Source organism: Chiloscyllium plagiosum, chromosome 33, assembly GCF_004010195.1.
Source record: "Chiloscyllium plagiosum isolate BGI_BamShark_2017 chromosome 33, ASM401019v2, whole genome shotgun sequence".
Taxonomy (NCBI): Eukaryota; Metazoa; Chordata; class Chondrichthyes; order Orectolobiformes; family Hemiscylliidae; genus Chiloscyllium; species Chiloscyllium plagiosum.
The window spans coordinates 42,689,135-42,708,490 of NC_057742.1; the positions used below are offsets into that span (position 1 = coordinate 42,689,135).

The following is a 19,356-nucleotide window of genomic DNA, read 5'->3' on the forward strand; positions in this document are numbered from 1 at the left end:
CTGCCTGACCATTTCCTGATGCTACCTCCCAGTTGCTAAGCCCCTGCATAATTACTTGAACCCCTCGTCATCAGCATTAGATATGTACCCTGCAAGGTCAATGTTTCCAGCTTTTTTCAGGGATAAAACATTCAGCCTGCACAGGTCACATCACTTCTCCAAAATCAGTCTCAATATCAAAGGAATCTCACCCCCCTGCCCCTGCCCCTGCCCCCCCATCTCTCCTACTCACACGCGTTTACAACACCATGCTAGTTTCTTACTCACGAACGTGTTGTACCGGGTGGAATCCGGAATTCGGATGCTAGGTTCTTTGTTAGCTCCCTAATTTCTGACGGTGAAACCCCTGCTCTCTTTTTGCTATTGATACGAATAAAGACGACAACGTTTGTTCAGCATAGTGCTGAGCTCTGCCTGCTTCACAACAGCAAGGACCCAGGTTCGATTCCTGCCTCGGACGACTGTCTGTGTGGAGTTTGCACATCCTCCCTGTAGTTGCGTGAGTTTCCTGTCTGTGTTCTGGCTTCCTTCCACAGTGGGAAGATAAGCATTTTAGATGGATTGGCCACGCTAAATTGTCCATAGTGTGCAGGAATGTGCAGATGAGCCATGGGAAATGCAGGGTTTCAGGAATGGGGCTGCGTCTGGGTGAGATGATATTCAGAGGGTTGGTGTGGACTCGATGGGCTGAATGGCCTGTTTTCACACTGTGGTGATTCTGATCTCTGTTCCACCTCTGGATGCTTTGCCAATGACATCTTTCACACATGTGGAACCCGTCTGGGTCACTAATGCCCTTTCAGGAAGGAAACTGCCACTGGCCTACAGTAATGTGGTCGATTCTTAACTGCCCTCTGGGCAATTAGGGATGGGGAATAAATGCTAATCCAGCCAGAGATACCCTCACTCTGTGAATGAAGAAAAAGTACTTAGCTGCAGAAACATCTGTCTAATTCCCCCACAAATCTGCTTTCACTATTGGTTTTCAAATTATCCTGCTCCTTACTTTAATTCTATAAGAGCAATGAGAAAAAGACATAGGGAGCTTGCAGACGGATATAAATTAGTTGAGCAAAAACTAAAGACAAATACCTGACAGATGGAGTATAATGTGAGAAAATGTAAAGTTGACTTTGACAGGAAGGATAAACAAAAAGAGAATAACTGTGGGCTGCCGAGGTGCAGAGGGATTTCGATGTTCTAGTTCAAGAGTCATAAATTGTTAATTTGCAGGAACAGTACATAACCAAGAAGATTAATGGGATGCTACTCTTCATTACAAAACAAACTAAATATAAAAGTAAGGACGTTGGCGAAACCACGTTGCAAATATTGTGTGCAGTCTTAATCTTCTTATTTAAGGACGCAATCGAGGTGCTTCAGAGGAGGTGAACTGGCCTGATACCTAGGGTGCATGGGTTGTTTGATGAGGAAAGTTTCTATGGATCTTGTTTCCACTTGAAAAGAGTGAGGGGGAGGGGGAGAGCTTGATTGAAGTGTATAAGATCCTGAATAGTTTTGACAAAATCAACATGGTAAGGACATTATCTTTTGTAGGCCTGACCAGAACTAGGGGACATGGTTTTAAAGTTAGGATAGAATTCCCCTCTTCGTGGGTTGTGCTACTTTGGAGCTGTCTACCTCGGAAGGCTGGAGAGGAAGGTGATTGAGTAGTTTTAAGGCAAAGGCATAAAGCTTCTCAGGGAATCAAAGGTTGTTGGGGGTAGATGGGAATAGAGTCATAGTGTCATACGGCATGGAAACAGAGCCTTTGGTCCAACTCCTCTGTGCCAACCAGATATCCCAATTTGACATCGACCCATTTGCCAGCATTTGGCCCATATCCCTCTAAACTCTTCCTATTCACGTACATATCCTTTTAAAAATTAAAAATCACACAACACCAGGTTACAGTCCAACAAGTTTATTTGCAAGCACTAGTTTTCAGAGTGCTCCTCCTCATAAACCTGTTGGACTATAACCTGGTGTTGTGGGATTTTTAACTTGATACACCCCAGTCCAACAGCAGCGTCTCCAGATCATGACTTCTAAAAGTTGTAATTGTGCCAGTCTCCATTTTTTAACTCTCCCATCTCACCTCAAACCCATGCCTTTTAGTTTTGGACTCCCCTACTCTGGGAAATAGACCTTGTCTATTTACCCTATCCATGCCCCCTCAAGATTATATAAACCTGTAAAGTTACCCCTCAGCCCCCAGGTTTCCCCCCTCCAGGGAAAAAAATCCAACCTATTCAGCCTCTCCTTTTGTGAAATTTGAAACGCAAATAATTCTGCCACAATCTCATTGAATGATAGAGTAGGTTTGAGGGGCTGCTCCAATACTCTGTGCTTATATCTTTATATTTTCAGATGTCCCTCCTCTTGTGGTCACAGAAAGCTGTAGCAACTGCAGTGTAAAGGACCTGGCTCTGACTGTACTCTCCAGAGGAAGTATCATTCAGTGATGCCCATCCCTGTCTTTCCCCTCCAAACTGCTTACTGTGAATTTAGAACACATTTTAATTTTGTGACCTGCCAGGGCATAAACAGGAGGTCCGATGTCCTTAAAGGCCAGTCATTCCCGTGCTGGGAATTTTATTCCATATTGTCATTCACAGTCAGCTTAATCTCTGGGCAGGAAGAACCACAGAAATTGCTGGAGAAACTCAGCAGGTCATCTTTGGAGAGAGAAACAGTTTGAGTACAATATGTTCTGCAGAAATGGCACATTAGACTCCAAGTCTTAACTTTCTCCACAGATATTACCAGACCTGCTGAGTTCCTCCAGCACTTCATTTGGTGCCAACATCTGTTATACTCTGAGTTTGTAAGGATCTGAGTATTGTGTTTAAGGCATTTATTGTCCATTGTTAATTAACTCTAAGAAGCTATGGTGATGATCTTTTACCTTGAACTGCTGCAGGCAGTTAACAAACCTACAATGATGTTATTATTACAGTAACAATTGGAACAGTTTCAAAACAATTGGGCAATTGACTTGGTTTTGGATTGTAGATACCATCTGTAATAACACTGACACATAAATCTTTGCAACACAGAGTGAAGCCTTTTGGCTCAGTGTTTCCATCCATCACCAATTATTGAACTATGTTATTCCCATTTTCCGCCTCCAATTTCTCTGGAGGCTATGGCAACACAGGTGAACACCTTAGAAACTGTTGAAATATTATAGAGTTGCTGCGCCAACCATCCTTTCAGTGAGTTCCGAAAGCCCATCATCCTTGAAATAAAAAAAAGGCAACTCTCCTCTTAGTATTTTTTTAAATTTCTTATCTTAATCATAGAATCCCTACAGTGTGGAAACAGGCCATTCAGTCCATCGAGTTCACACTGACCCTCTGAAGAGCATCCCACCCAGATCCACCCCATCCCTATAACCCTGCATTTCCATGGTTAGCCCACCCACCCTGGTACGTCTTTGGATTGTAGGAGGAAACCGGAGCAAACCCACACAGACACCAGGAGAATATGCAAACTCCACACAGACAGTCACCTGAGGCTGGAATTGAACCCAAGTTCCCTGGCACTGTGAGGCAGTAATGCTACCACTAGGCCACCATGCCAACCTGGGCATAAATCTATGCCCTTGATTTTTAGACCTTTCTCGAATGGCCCTTCTATCCACCCTATCCATATCCCTTTACCTTATTCATCTCTTAGGTCATCCTCTCTTTGTTTCTCAAAGAAAATTAACCCCACCCAATCCAGCCTTTTCCCACAGCTCAGAGCCTCCAACGCAGGCAGCATCCAGTAAATTGCCACCACACCCTCCCTTGTGCAATCAAATCCTTCGACAGTGAGGATTCCAGAACTGCGCGCAGTGCTCCAATTATGATGTCACCTGTTTTTTACTACAATTGCAGTATAACCTCCTTGCTGTTATATTCTACCTCAGCTAATAAAGGCAAACATCACATCTGGCTTTTTAACCAACTTAAGGGGAATGTCGTGGGACACATTGGTACCAATGAGATAGCTAAGGAAAGGGATGAGGACCTGAGAAGTGAATATAGGGAGTTAGGTTGGAAGCTAGAAGGTGGCTCAGTGGTTAGCATTGCTGCCTCACGGCACCAGGAACCCGGGTTCAATTACAGCCTCAGGTGACTGACTGTGTGGAGTTTGCACATTCTCCCCGTGTCTGCGTGGGTTTCCTCCGAGTGCTCCGGTTTCCTCCCACAGTCCAAAGATGTGCGGGTTAGGTGAATTGGCCATGATAAATCGCCCATAGTGTTAGGTGCATTAGTCAGGGGTAAATGCAAGGGAATGGTCTGGCTGGGTTACTCTTCAGAGGGTCGGTTGGGCTGAAGGGCCTGTTCCCATACTGTACAGAATCTAATAAATAAAACATATTGATGAAGGTAGAGCAGTGGATGTGGTGAACATGGATTTTAGCAAAGTATTTGATAAGGTTCCCCAAGGTAGGCTCATTCAGAAAATAAGGAGGCATGGGATACAGGGAAATCTGGCTGCCTGGATACAGAATTGGCTGGCCCATTGACAGAGGGTGGTGGTAGATGGAAAGTATTCAGCCTGGAGCTTGGTGACCAGTGGTGTTCCACAGGGATCGGTCCTGGGACCTCTGCTCTTTGTGATTTTTATAAATGACTTGGATGAGGAAGTGGAAGGGTGGGTTAGTAAGTTTGCCAATGATACAAAGGTTGGTGGAGTTGTGGATAGTGTGGTGGGCTTTTGTAGGTTGCAACAGGACATTAACAGGATGCAGAGCTGGGCTGAGAAGTGGCAGATGGAACAGTGTGAAGTGATTCATTTTGGATGGTTGAATTTGAATGCAGAATACAGAGTTAAAGTCAATGTGGAGGAACAAAGGGATCTTAGAGTCCATGTCCATAGATCCCTCAAAGTAGCCACCTAAGTTGATAGGGTTGTTAAGAAGGTGTAAGGGGTGCTGGCTTCCTAAGAGCTGTGGAGTTATGCTGCAGCTCTATAAAGCCCTGGTTAGACTAAACTTGGAATATTGTGCTCTGTTCTGATTGCCTCATTATAGGAAGGATGTGGGAGCATTAGAGAGGGTGCAGAGGAAATTTACCAGGATGGTGCCTGGACTGGACAGCATGTCTGATGAAGAAAGGTTGAGGGAGTTAGGGCTTTTCTCATTGGAGCGAAGAAGGATGAGAGGTGACTTGATAGAGGTGTACAAGATGATGACAGGCTTAGAGTGAATACCTGGGCACTCTTCCCCAGGCCAGAAATAGGTATCGCGAGGGGTCATAATTTTAAGGTGATTGAAGGAAGGTTTAGGGGAGATGTCAGAGGTCGGTTCTTTACACAGAGAGTGGTGGGTGCGTGGAATGCACTGGCACTGGTGGTAGTGAGTCAGAGACATTAGGGGCATTTATGCAACTCTTGGATAGGCATATGGACGATCGTACAGTGAAGGGTATGTAGGATGGTCTGATCTTAGAGTAGGACAAAAGGCCCGCACAGCATCGAGGGCTGAAGGGGCCTGCACTGTGCTGTGCTGTTGTATGCTCTATGTTCTATGTTCATCTGCCTACCCTGCTATCTTCAGGGATCTGCACACCAAGGTCTCTCTGATCTTCAGCACCTCCCAGGCTTTGATGATTCACAGTGTACAGTAATCACTTGCTTTGTTCGCACCCCCCCACCCCCCCCGTCTCCCCGTCTCCCCCATCCCAGTGCATTTCTTCACAGTGGTCAGGGTGAATCCCATTTGCCATTGCTCTGTTCAGCTGACCAGTCCGTTGATATCCTCCTCCTGTAATTCATGGCTTTCCTCCTCATTATATACTCTCCAACCAATTTTCATGGCACCTGTGAACTCTTTGATCACACTGCCCAGGTTTAAGTTAAAGCCTTAATATACACCACAGGTAGCAATGTGCCAGCACCACACCCTGCGGAACCACATGGAAACACCTATCTACCATTATCCTCTGCTCGCTGTCTCTCAGATAATTTTGGATCCAACGTGTCACTTTGTCTTGGAACCCAAGAGTTCTTACTTTCCTAACCAGTCTGCCATGAGTGCCCTTATCAAAAGCCTTGCTAAAGTCCATGGAGACCATCAAATGCAGTGTCCTCATGAACACTCCTGGTTATCAGCTGCCCAAAAAAATTCAAACAAATTTATTAAACATAGCTTTCCTTAAAAACCCAAGGCTGCCTCCTCATGGAGGGTTGTTGCTGCACTGGAGCTAATGGTTGGTACAGTGTTTCACGTGGAGCTCCTGGTGGTAGTATCAAGGATCACATGCCACTCCAGACCATGAGGAGAATTTGAGAGCATCCAAATTGGACACATCTATTCCACTGGCTTCCCTGGGTGACAGAGTCAACCTGGTTCATCCTCTCAAACCGTCTGCCACCAGAGCAAGACAGAGGATGTAACACTATAAGACCATGAGATAGCGGAGCAGAAATTAGGCCATTCAGCCCATCGAGTCTGCTCCTGTGTCAATCATGGCTGACAGGGTTCTCAACCCCATTTTACTGCTTACTCCATGTAACCCTAGATCCCTTTGATACTCAGGAACCTATCTATCTCAGCCTTAGATATACTCAATGACCTGGTCTCCACAGCCTTCTGTGGCAATGAATTCCATAGATTCACCACTCTCTGGCTGAAGACGTTTCTCCTTATATCCGTTGTAAACGGATTTTCTCTCAGGCTGTGCCCATGTGCCCCATTCCTACCAACGGAAATATCTTCCTAACATCCACTCTGCCCAGGCCATGCTGTATTCGGTATGCTTCAATTAGCTTCCCCCTCATTCTTATTAACTCGTTCAAGTATAGACTCAGAGTCCTCATATGTTAAGCTTTTCATTCCTGGGACCATTCTCGTGATCCTCCTCTGAACATGCTCCAGGGCCAGTACATCCTTCCTGAGACATGAGGTGCAAAACAGTGCACAATACTCCAAACGTGGTCTGACCAGAGCTGTATTGAGCCTCAGAAGTACATCACTGCTTTTATATTCAATCCCTCTCAAAATCCACAATCCACTACAATCCACTTCCAACTAAAGGAAACAGTAAATATACCAGGCACAGAACTGGCTCTTGATCATCAGTCTGAGCATTAACTTAACATTGTTTAATGTTATGATGAATCATGAACATCACAAAATAAGATCTTTATTGAACTGAGTTTAGTTTATCCTGATTATTAATGCAATGGTTCCTGTAAGACCCTCAGTGGGAAATGATCGGAACATTTTTTTTGAAAACCCAGCCCCTTCAGTGTTAACCAAACTGTTAAACACAGAGAAAGCAGCAATGTTTGATTACATGGTAACCTTGTGGATATTAATATGGAAGGCAAACTCATCTTGAACATTTTCCACTACCACACAGCTCCCACATGAATTCCACTCATAGGTTCCTTCAATCAGAGCACTTTTCACAAAAACTGCATCTGAGATATCACCTTCCTGAGCAAGTGATGAGTGAATTAGAATTAGAATTGGAATTAGATTAAATTAGATGTTATAGTCCCGTGTGCTCCAGTACAGGAATACAGGAGTATAGCAAAAAGTCTACGTAGTCACCATGCTCCAGTGCTATTGTGGTTACAAAACCACAAGTTTAAAAAACAACAGCAGAAATAAAAGACAACTTTTAGAAACAAAACTCACTTATAAATCAGCCGGAGACAAAGCCATGGAAACAAGGACAATTTATTACGAACTTGCAAGTCCGGGCACACCGCTAGCCTGGCAAAAAGTGCAAAGATATCAGTTATGCAATCATTTTTATACAGTTTGTGTGTTTCAGGCTCACATCCCCTTTCCCTATTCTTACCCTATCATAATCATTTATTTCATCTCATTCTCTTATTTAGCCTTTACTTGTGACTAACCTTAAGATAATTACTTCACGTGTTTTTCTCTTTCCTTATCTATGTACCAGGCTGTCCGTGTCCTTGGATGTCTGTATTCCTTGTTCTGTTACTATAAGCTTTATTGTGAAAATGCACTTACTTCTTCTTTTGTGGTCAGCTACAACACTCCTGAGTTATTTCCTAGCTTAAAACTATTTTCTTTAAAACTACTTCTTTAAAAGACCCCCTATATTCATTAAAGTCTTAGCCTTAAGTATACTACATGCTACAAGAATTCCATGACCGTTTGTATAATGTCTCACCCCTCCCCCCATCTACAGAAATTACACTCCACTAGCACTTACAACAATTACATTTCTATATCGCCTGCAGAAAACTATATTTCTTATATCCCACACAACCAAAAGGTAAGAAAATGTACAGATTTGAAAATCTAAGTCTTATTTTGATAAAAAGTATTTGGAAGCACTGATACAGGCACCCGGGCCTAGCTGGGGCCTGGAGTCTCAGTCAGCCTGTGAGGTCAAGCTGCAGTCCCTTCCCCTGGTTCCTGGAGGCCTGAATAGCAAAAGAAATCACGTCCTTGCTGCCTCTGCCACTCCCAATCACCAGGGACAGCCCCGTCCTGACTGACGCTGCCTGGAGCCTATCGTCACTCTGCTCATTGCCCACTCTCACTGCTGCACAAAAGCCACCAATTAACCCACTGCAAAAGCTTCACAGAAAAGACAAAGGAGAAAAGAAAATGGAACAAAAAGAAAAAGAGCAAAAATGAAAAGAGAGAATAGAGAGAAAGCAGAAGGGAGTGGACGAGGCCAGGCCCAGGAGCCTGCCTGCAGCTCTGCTACTCCACCCACCTCTTGGCCAACACTCACCAGGTGGAACAGGAAATCCCCTCCAGAGCCAATCAGCAGATCATTGCTTAAGAAGTCTGGAACAGATCAGAGCATATTGCAGACAGGAGTGTGTTACACATGGGAAACACAGACCAGCGATTTTTGCAGCCACTGATTTGATCAATCACATCCTCACCTCTAACTTTATTTCCCATAAAATCATTACCTTCTGTTAACCTGTTCCCAGGAGCACAGCCCTCGTCTGCCCTCCCTCAAGGTGAAGGTGTGTAGACTTGCTAGGATATGGCAAAGAACTGGTTTATCCAATCTTATATAACAGATTCCACACCCCTCCATGAAAACTTCACATTTCCTGTATCATTCTGAAATGTAGGATAAACTTTACTGCCTTTTATCTGACACCCTCAATCCCATTTGGGACAGAGATATACCTTTGGGAGAGAGCTATCCTCACATGTTCACACACACACACAACCCAATGCAGAGTATTCTCAATGTGAAAGCAGGACTTTGTTCCAAAAAGAATCATCTGGAGTTTATTGCAACCAATATGTTTTTTACATTTGTTCACAGGATACAGGCAATTTGCCCATCTGTATTGACCAGAGGATAATTGTGAGTCAGCATGTTGCTGTGGGTTTGGAGTCACAGCTAAGGATGGCAGATTTCCTTCCCTAAAGGGCATAGACATGGGAGTGAATGCGGAGGACCCCAGGGCAACTCCCTCCCAACTGTATACCACAGTGCCAGCAGCCTTGCTGCCAACAGGACAGGGTTTACTCAGGGGATGGTGGGGTCTGGGATACTGTCTGTAAGCAATACTCAACACCACTCAAAAAGCTTGACACCATCCAGGACAATGCAGCCCACTTTACTGGCACCATGTCCACAAACATCCACCCCTTCCACACCAACACTCAGTAGCAGCAGTGTGGAAGATCGAAAAGATGCACTGCAGACATTTACCGAATCTCTGGAGTCAGCACCTTCCAAATCCATCTTCCATCCAGAAGGACAAGGGCAGCAGATTCATGACAACACCACTCCCTGCAAGTTCTCCTCCAAGCCACTCACCATCCTGACTTGGAAATAAATCACCATTCCTTCAGTGTCACTGGGTCAGAATCCTGGAACCCAGTCCCCTAACACTCTACTTAACAGATAGACTGCAACAGTTCAAGAAGGCAGCTCACCACCACCTTCTCAAGGGGAACTCGAGATGGCCAATAAATATTGGCCATCCAGCACCATCCACATCACATGACTGTTGCAGAATTCCTCCGTAGCTCCCTCCTGACAGTACTCCACAGTGCTCCAGCCTCTGCTTAGCCAGTGATGGTGATGGTGGGGTCTGGGACATTGTGGGTAAGGTATGATTCCGTGAGTATGACTGGGTCCTCCTGCTGTGTGACAATAGCTCCAGTGTTGGCACTAGCCCCCAGGTGTTAGTGAGGACAACTGTGCAGGGTCAGCAGGCTATGAGTGCCATTGGTGTTTGTAGTGCTGAGATCAATGCCAGGCAAACCATCTGCTTTTATTCTTTTTATAACTAATTACAAACAGTTGGGCCCTTTTAAGCAGTTCGATTATTATCTGAAGATTCTAAGATGTTAAGCAGTTCACAATGTTTCTTGCCTGAGGCCTCGTTGGAAATATTATTCAAAGATCAAGATAATAAAAATCTCTAATTACCTTCATCTGTAGGTCTCACTCAATAGTATATATTGAGCAGCGTTTGGAAACATGACAGTTTCAGTTCCTTTGACTGATACACCATATAAATCAACAATTCTGTCCCAACAGAAATCCATTGACATCAAGTAGACCGTTAAAGAGACGAGAACTCAATAGGAAAATCTGACAATGGGTCAAATCTCGTATTGGACCCTGTCTCGTCTCTCTCCATCAGAAATCTATTGGCTCTAGCCCCATTTCTGAGTAAAACATCCAGGTCACTCGTTTCATGTTGCGCTAGAGGAGTGTCACGATGAGGGAGTATTAAGATTAAGTTCTCTACAGTACTTGTTGGGCCATTTGGCCCAACAAGTCCACACCAACCCTCCAAAGAGTAACCCACGCAGACCCATTCCCCTACCCTCTATTTAGCCCTGATTAATGCACCTTACACTTTGGGCAATTTAGCATGGCGAATCCACCTGACCTGCACATCAATGGACAGTGGGAGGAAACCCACACAGACACAGGGAGAATGTGCAAACTCCATGCAGGCAGTGGCCTGAGGCTGGGATCCGTAGCATTGCGAGTCAGCAGTGCTAAACACTGAGCCACCATGCCACCCTGCACTATCTTGGGTGAGTGTCGTGTCAAGTGAATGTTATACTGAGGGAGTGTATCAAACTCCATGCAGGCAGTGGCCTGAGGCTGGGATCCGTAGCATTGCGAGTCAGCAGTGCTAAACACTGAGCCACCATGCCACTCTGAATTTTCTTGGGTGAGTGTCGTGTCAAGTGAATGTTATACTGAGGGAGTGTATTACTGAGGGGGTATTATACTGAGGGGGTAATATACTGAAGGAGGTATTATACTGAGGAGTTGTTATACTGAGGGGGTAATATACTGAGGGGGTATTATACTGAGGGGTTGTTATACTGAGGGGGTATTATACTGAGGGGTTGTTATACTGAGGGGTTGTTACACTGAGGGGGTATTATACTGAGGGGTTGTTATACTGAGGGGTTGTTACACTGAGGGGGTATTATACTGAGGGGTTGTTATACTGAGGGGTTGTTACACTGAGGGGGTATTATACTGAGGGGTTGTTATACTGAGGGGTTGTTACACTGAGGGGGTATTATACTGAGGGGTTGTTATACTGAGGGGTTGTTACACTGAGGGGGTATTATACTGAGGGGTTGTTATACTGAGGGGTTGTTACACTGAGGGGGTATTATACTGAGGGGTTGTTATACTGAGGGGTTGTTACACTGAGGGGGTATTATACTGAGGGGTTGTTATACTGAGGGGTTGTTACACTGAGGGGGTATTATACTGAGGGGTTGTTATACTGAGGGGTTGTTACACTGAGGGGGTATTATACTGAGGGGTTGTTATACTGAGGGGTTGTTACACTGAGGGGGTATTATACTGAGGGGTTGTTATACTGAGGGGTTGTTACACTGAGGGGGTATTATACTGAGGGGTTGTTATACTGAGGGGTTGTTACACTGAGGGGGTATTATACTGAGGGGTTGTTATACTGAGGGGTTGTTACACTGAGGGGGTATTATACTGAGGGGTTGTTATACTGAGGGGTTGTTACACTGAGGGGGTATTATACTGAGGGGTTGTTATACTGAGGGGTTGTTACACTGAGGGGGTATTATACTGAGGGGTTGTTATACTGAGGGGTTGTTACACTGAGGGGGTATTATACTGAGGGGTTGTTATACTGAGGGGTTGTTACACTGAGGGGGTATTATACTGAGGGGTTGTTATACTGAGGGGTTGTTACACTGAGGGGGTATTATACTGAGGGGTTGTTATACTGAGGGGTTGTTACACTGAGGGGGTATTATACTGAGGGGTTGTTATACTGAGGGGTTGTTACACTGAGGGGGTATTATACTGAGGGGTTGTTATACTGAGGGGTTGTTACACTGAGGGGGTATTATACTGAGGGGTTGTTATACTGAGGGGTTGTTACACTGAGGGGGTATTATACTGAGGGGTTGTTATACTGAGGGGTTGTTACACTGAGGGGGTATTATACTGAGGGGTTGTTATACTGAGGGGTTGTTACACTGAGGGGGTATTATACTGAGGGGTTGTTATACTGAGGGGTTGTTACACTGAGGGGGTATTATACTGAGGGGTTGTTATACTGAGGGGTTGTTACACTGAGGGGGTATTATACTGAGGGGTTGTTATACTGAGGGGTTGTTACACTGAGGGGGTATTATACTGAGGGGTTGTTATACTGAGGGGTTGTTACACTGAGGGGGTATTATACTGAGGGGTTGTTATACTGAGGGGTTGTTACACTGAGGGGGTATTATACTGAGGGGTTGTTATACTGAGGGGTTGTTACACTGAGGGGGTATTATACTGAGGGGTTGTTATACTGAGGGGTTGTTACACTGAGGGGGTATTATACTGAGGGGTTGTTATACTGAGGGGTTGTTACACTGAGGGGGTATTATACTGAGGGGTTGTTATACTGAGGGGTTGTTACACTGAGGGGGTATTATACTGAGGGGTTGTTATACTGAGGGGTTGTTACACTGAGGGGGTATTATACTGAGGGGTTGTTATACTGAGGGGTTGTTACACTGAGGGGGTATTATACTGAGGGGTTGTTATACTGAGGGGTTGTTACACTGAGGGGGTATTATACTGAGGGGTTGTTATACTGAGGGGTTGTTACACTGAGGGGGTATTATACTGAGGGGTTGTTATACTGAGGGGTTGTTACACTGAGGGGGTATTATACTGAGGGGTTGTTATACTGAGGGGTTGTTACACTGAGGGGGTATTATACTGAGGGGTTGTTATACTGAGGGGTTGTTACACTGAGGGGGTATTATACTGAGGGGTTGTTATACTGAGGGGTTGTTACACTGAGGGGGTATTATACTGAGGGGTTGTTATACTGAGGGGTTGTTACACTGAGGGGGTATTATACTGAGGGGTTGTTATACTGAGGGGTTGTTACACTGAGGGGGTATTATACTGAGGGGTTGTTATACTGAGGGGTTGTTACACTGAGGGGGTATTATACTGAGGGGTTGTTATACTGAGGGGTTGTTACACTGAGGGGGTATTATACTGAGGGGTTGTTATACTGAGGGGTTGTTACACTGAGGGGGTATTATACTGAGGGGTTGTTATACTGAGGGGTTGTTACACTGAGGGGGTATTATACTGAGGGGTTGTTATACTGAGGGGTTGTTACACTGAGGGGGTATTATACTGAGGGGTTGTTATACTGAGGGGTTGTTACACTGAGGGGGTATTATACTGAGGGGTTGTTATACTGAGGGGTTGTTACACTGAGGGGGTATTATACTGAGGGGTTGTTATACTGAGGGGTTGTTACACTGAGGGGGTATTATACTGAGGGGTTGTTATACTGAGGGGTTGTTACACTGAGGGGGTATTATACTGAGGGGTTGTTATACTGAGGGGTTGTTACACTGAGGGGGTATTATACTGAGGGGTTGTTATACTGAGGGGTTGTTACACTGAGGGGGTATTATACTGAGGGGTTGTTATACTGAGGGGTTGTTACACTGAGGGGGTATTATACTGAGGGGTTGTTATACTGAGGGGTTGTTACACTGAGGGGGTATTATACTGAGGGGTTGTTATACTGAGGGGTTGTTACACTGAGGGGGTATTATACTGAGGGGTTGTTATACTGAGGGGTTGTTACACTGAGGGGGTATTATACTGAGGGGTTGTTATACTGAGGGGTTGTTACACTGAGGGGGTATTATACTGAGGGGTTGTTATACTGAGGGGTTGTTACACTGAGGGGGTATTATACTGAGGGGTTGTTATACTGAGGGGTTGTTACACTGAGGGGGTATTATACTGAGGGGTTGTTATACTGAGGGGTTGTTACACTGAGGGGGTATTATACTGAGGGGTTGTTATACTGAGGGGTTGTTACACTGAGGGGGTATTATACTGAGGGGTTGTTATACTGAGGGGTTGTTACACTGAGGGGGTATTATACTGAGGGGTTGTTATACTGAGGGGTTGTTACACTGAGGGGGTATTATACTGAGGGGTTGTTATACTGAGGGGTTGTTACACTGAGGGGGTATTATACTGAGGGGTTGTTATACTGAGGGGTTGTTACACTGAGGGGGTATTATACTGAGGGGTTGTTATACTGAGGGGTTGTTACACTGAGGGGGTATTATACTGAGGGGTTGTTATACTGAGGGGTTGTTACACTGAGGGGGTATTATACTGAGGGGTTGTTATACTGAGGGGTTGTTACACTGAGGGGGTATTATACTGAGGGGTTGTTATACTGAGGGGTTGTTACACTGAGGGGGTATTATACTGAGGGGTTGTTATACTGAGGGGTTGTTACACTGAGGGGGTATTATACTGAGGGGTTGTTATACTGAGGGGTTGTTACACTGAGGGGGTATTATACTGAGGGGTTGTTATACTGAGGGGTTGTTACACTGAGGGGGTATTATACTGAGGGGTTGTTATACTGAGGGGTTGTTACACTGAGGGGGTATTATACTGAGGGGTTGTTATACTGAGGGGTTGTTACACTGAGGGGGTATTATACTGAGGGGTTGTTATACTGAGGGGTTGTTACACTGAGGGGGTATTATACTGAGGGGTTGTTATACTGAGGGGTTGTTACACTGAGGGGGTATTATACTGAGGGGTTGTTATACTGAGGGGTTGTTACACTGAGGGGGTATTATACTGAGGGGTTGTTATACTGAGGGGTTGTTACACTGAGGGGGTATTATACTGAGGGGTTGTTATACTGAGGGGTTGTTACACTGAGGGGGTATTATACTGAGGGGTTGTTATACTGAGGGGTTGTTACACTGAGGGGGTATTATACTGAGGGGTTGTTATACTGAGGGGTTGTTACACTGAGGGGGTATTATACTGAGGGGTTGTTATACTGAGGGGTTGTTACACTGAGGGGGTATTATACTGAGGGGTTGTTATACTGAGGGGTTGTTACACTGAGGGGGTATTATACTGAGGGGTTGTTATACTGAGGGGTTGTTACACTGAGGGGGTATTATACTGAGGGGTTGTTATACTGAGGGGTTGTTACACTGAGGGGGTATTATACTGAGGGGTTGTTATACTGAGGGGTTGTTACACTGAGGGGGTATTATACTGAGGGGTTGTTATACTGAGGGGTTGTTACACTGAGGGGGTATTATACTGAGGGGTTGTTATACTGAGGGGTTGTTACACTGAGGGGGTATTATACTGAGGGGTTGTTATACTGAGGGGTTGTTACACTGAGGGGGTATTATACTGAGGGGTTGTTATACTGAGGGGTTGTTACACTGAGGGGGTATTATACTGAGGGGTTGTTATACTGAGGGGTTGTTACACTGAGGGGGTATTATACTGAGGGGTTGTTATACTGAGGGGTTGTTACACTGAGGGGGTATTATACTGAGGGGTTGTTATACTGAGGGGTTGTTACACTGAGGGGGTATTATACTGAGGGGTTGTTATACTGAGGGGTTGTTACACTGAGGGGGTATTATACTGAGGGGTTGTTATACTGAGGGGTTGTTACACTGAGGGGGTATTATACTGAGGGGTTGTTATACTGAGGGGTTGTTACACTGAGGGGGTATTATACTGAGGGGTTGTTATACTGAGGGGTTGTTACACTGAGGGGGTATTATACTGAGGGGTTGTTATACTGAGGGGTTGTTACACTGAGGGGGTATTATACTGAGGGGTTGTTATACTGAGGGGTTGTTACACTGAGGGGGTATTATACTGAGGGGTTGTTATACTGAGGGGTTGTTACACTGAGGGGGTATTATACTGAGGGGTTGTTATACTGAGGGGTTGTTACACTGAGGGGGTATTATACTGAGGGGTTGTTATACTGAGGGGTTGTTACACTGAGGGGGTATTATACTGAGGGGTTGTTATACTGAGGGGTTGTTACACTGAGGCTGAGGGAGTGTTGTGCTCAGGAAGTGTTGTGCTGAGGGAGTGTTGTGCTGAGGGAGTGTTATACTGAGGGACTGTTGTGCTGAGAGAGTGTTATACTGAGGGAGTGTTATACTGAGGGAGTGTTGTACTGAGGGAGTGTTGTGCTGAGGGAGTGTTGTGCTGAGGGAGTGTTGTGCTGAGGGAGTGTTGTGCTGAGGGAGTGTTGTGCTGAGGGAGTGTTGTGCTGAGGGAGTGTTGTGCTGAGGGAGTGTTGTGCTGAGGGAGTGTTGTGCTGAGGGAGTGTTGTGCTGAGGGAGTGTTGTGCTGAGGGAGTGTTGTGCTGAGGGAGTGTTGTGCTGAGGGAGTGTTATACTGAGGGACTGTTGTGCTGAGAGAGTGTTATACTGAGGGAGTGTTGTACTGAGGGAGTGTTGTGCTGAGGGAGTGTTGTGCTGAGGAATGTGCTCAAATTTGGAAGAAAGGAGTTAGCCATGTTCAAATTTTGAGGCAGATGTAAATTACCCCACAACATATTTGATCAGGGCGCAGTGGAGGTCTGCCCTGAGACTGAGCTAATAGTTATCTCTCAACCAGAGTCAGTATTATACTGTAAACGGACCATCTGGTTATTTATCAGCACTGCTGTGGGTCCACGTGTGTAGGGGCACTCGGTTGGTTGGCTGGTTTACGCTGCAGTGTGATGCCAACATTACAATTTCAGTTTTCATAGCCATCTGAAACTCACCCCTTGACTGAGGTGGGGTGACCCTTCAGTGAAACTTACCACCAGTCAACTCTCTGTCCAATGAGAGAACAGTCCTCTGGGACTAGTACAACACTCAGCATAACACCCCCTCAGGACAACACTCCCTCACTATATCTCCCCCTGGGACCTGTGCTGACATTAGCAGTTAAGCCTTATATACTTCCACAATGACTATAATTCAAAGGGGTTGAGTTGGCCCACGTGGTGCTGTATAATAGCAGGTCTGTCTGTTCAGTGGGTGAACTTGTTCCATTTCTCCACATGATTGTGATAATGTTATATTGTTGAAATGGATGAAAATGTAGATGGGTGGGTTCATAATGTTTTACAGACAACACAAAGATGGGTGGAGTTGTGGATCGTGTCGAGGATTGTCAAAGGATACAGTGGTATACAGATCAGTTGCAGATATGGGCGGAGAAATGGCAGATGGAGTTTAATCCGGGTATGTGTGAGGTGCAGTACTTTGGGAGGTCAGATGTTAAGGAAAAGTATACAGTTAATGACAGGACCATGAACAGCATTGATGTACAGAGGGATCTTGGGGTTCAAGTCCATAGCTCCCTGAAAGTGGCCTCACATGTAGATAGGCTGGTAAAGAAGGCATATGGCATGCTTCCTTTGTTGGTTGGGGAATTGAGAACAAGAGTTAGGATGTTATGTTACAGCTTTCTCAGACTTTGGTTAGACCGCACCTGGAGTACTGTGTTCAGTTCTGGTCGCCACATTACAGAAGGATGAGGAGGTTTTGGAGAGGGTGCAGAAGAGGTTTACCAGGATGCTGCCTGGATTAGAGGGTATGAGCTATAAGGAGAGGCTAGAAAAACTCAGGTTGCTTTCTCTGGATCAGCAGATGCTGAGGGGAGACTTGATAGAAGTCTTTGACAGTATGCGATGCATTGATGGGGTTGACTGTCAGAATCTTTTTCCCAGAGTTGAAATGTGTAATACCAGAGAGCATACATTTAAGGTGAGAAGGGGAAAGTCCAAAGGAGATGTGAGGGGCACGTTTTTTTACCCAGTGTGGTAGGAGTCTGGAATGTGCTGCCGGGGTGGCCCAGATGTGATAGGGGCTTTTAGATAAGCAATGAATATACAAGGAATGGAGGGATATGGACCAAGGTCAGGCAGAAGGGATTAGTTTAATTTAGTGTCACGTTCAGTACAAACTTATGCACCGAAGGACCTGTTTCTGTACTGTTTTATTCTATGTTCTGTGTTATGTTCTATGTTCTAAATTTACTTGTCAAATGTAGTGAGAGAGATCCTGTGCTTCAAGCACTGAAACTATTCAGAGATGAGCTCATCATTCACAACAAATAAATTGAATAATAAACACGAGGACAACATAACTGGCTCATTACACATGATATTGGAGAGGAAGGTAGTGAGCAGGAGTGACAGTCCAAACCACAATTGAGTTGAAATGCTGCTGGAATATACTGCTTCATTTCCTTTTACTTTCTGAAACCAAAAATCACCTTATTTACTCAGTCAGAAATAGTGGTAAACCAAGGTACCTGAGATTCATGGGAGATTTCCATCTCCGCAAAGGATATTCAGTAGGAAGGCTGAGCAATACTCTTCATAAACAGATCTCTCTGTGACGGTTTTCTCAACCAGTAATAATCATTAGTGATGGGAATGCAGAACATAGCCCTCTCTACACCACCCCCATCAAACACTCCCAGGATAGGAACTGCATGGGGTTAGATACAGAGTATTGCTCCCTCTCCTCTGTCCCCATCATACACTCCCAGGACAGGAACTGCATGGGGTTAGATACAGAGTATTGCTCCCTCTCTACACCATCCCCCCGATCAAACACTCCCAGGACAGCACAGGATTGGATATAGAGTAAAGCTTCCTCTGCAGCATTCCCATCAACCACTCCTGGGACAGGACTGCACAGGGGTTAAAAACAGAGTAAACCTCACTCAACATTATCCCCGTCAAACTCCCTCAGGAGATATAGGATTATGAGAGACGGGTGAAGAATTCCACTGACATTATCCCAGGTTGTGCTGGTCAGTGGTGAGATCGGAGGCTTTCGCAGCGACCTGCTGAGTTTCTCCAACACTTCCTATTTCATTTCAGATCGCCAGCATCCACTGTATTTTGCTTTGATTCAATTAATCTGGGATTCCTGTTCCCAATGGTATCCAGTGATCCTGCTGAAAATGTGTGAGTAAGGACAGTCTTCCTGAACATCCTGGCATTTGGACATGAAGTTTGAGTTTTCTTTGTTCTTTT

At 45.2% G+C, this 19,356-nt stretch overlaps 1 protein-coding gene across 1 annotated transcript in view; it reads left to right on the plus strand.

Annotated features, from left to right (window-relative positions):
- Nucleotides 1–19,356, plus strand: part of ace (angiotensin I converting enzyme (peptidyl-dipeptidase A) 1) — a 112,671-nt gene that overhangs the window by 45,331 nt on the left and 47,984 nt on the right. The window lies entirely within an intron of this gene.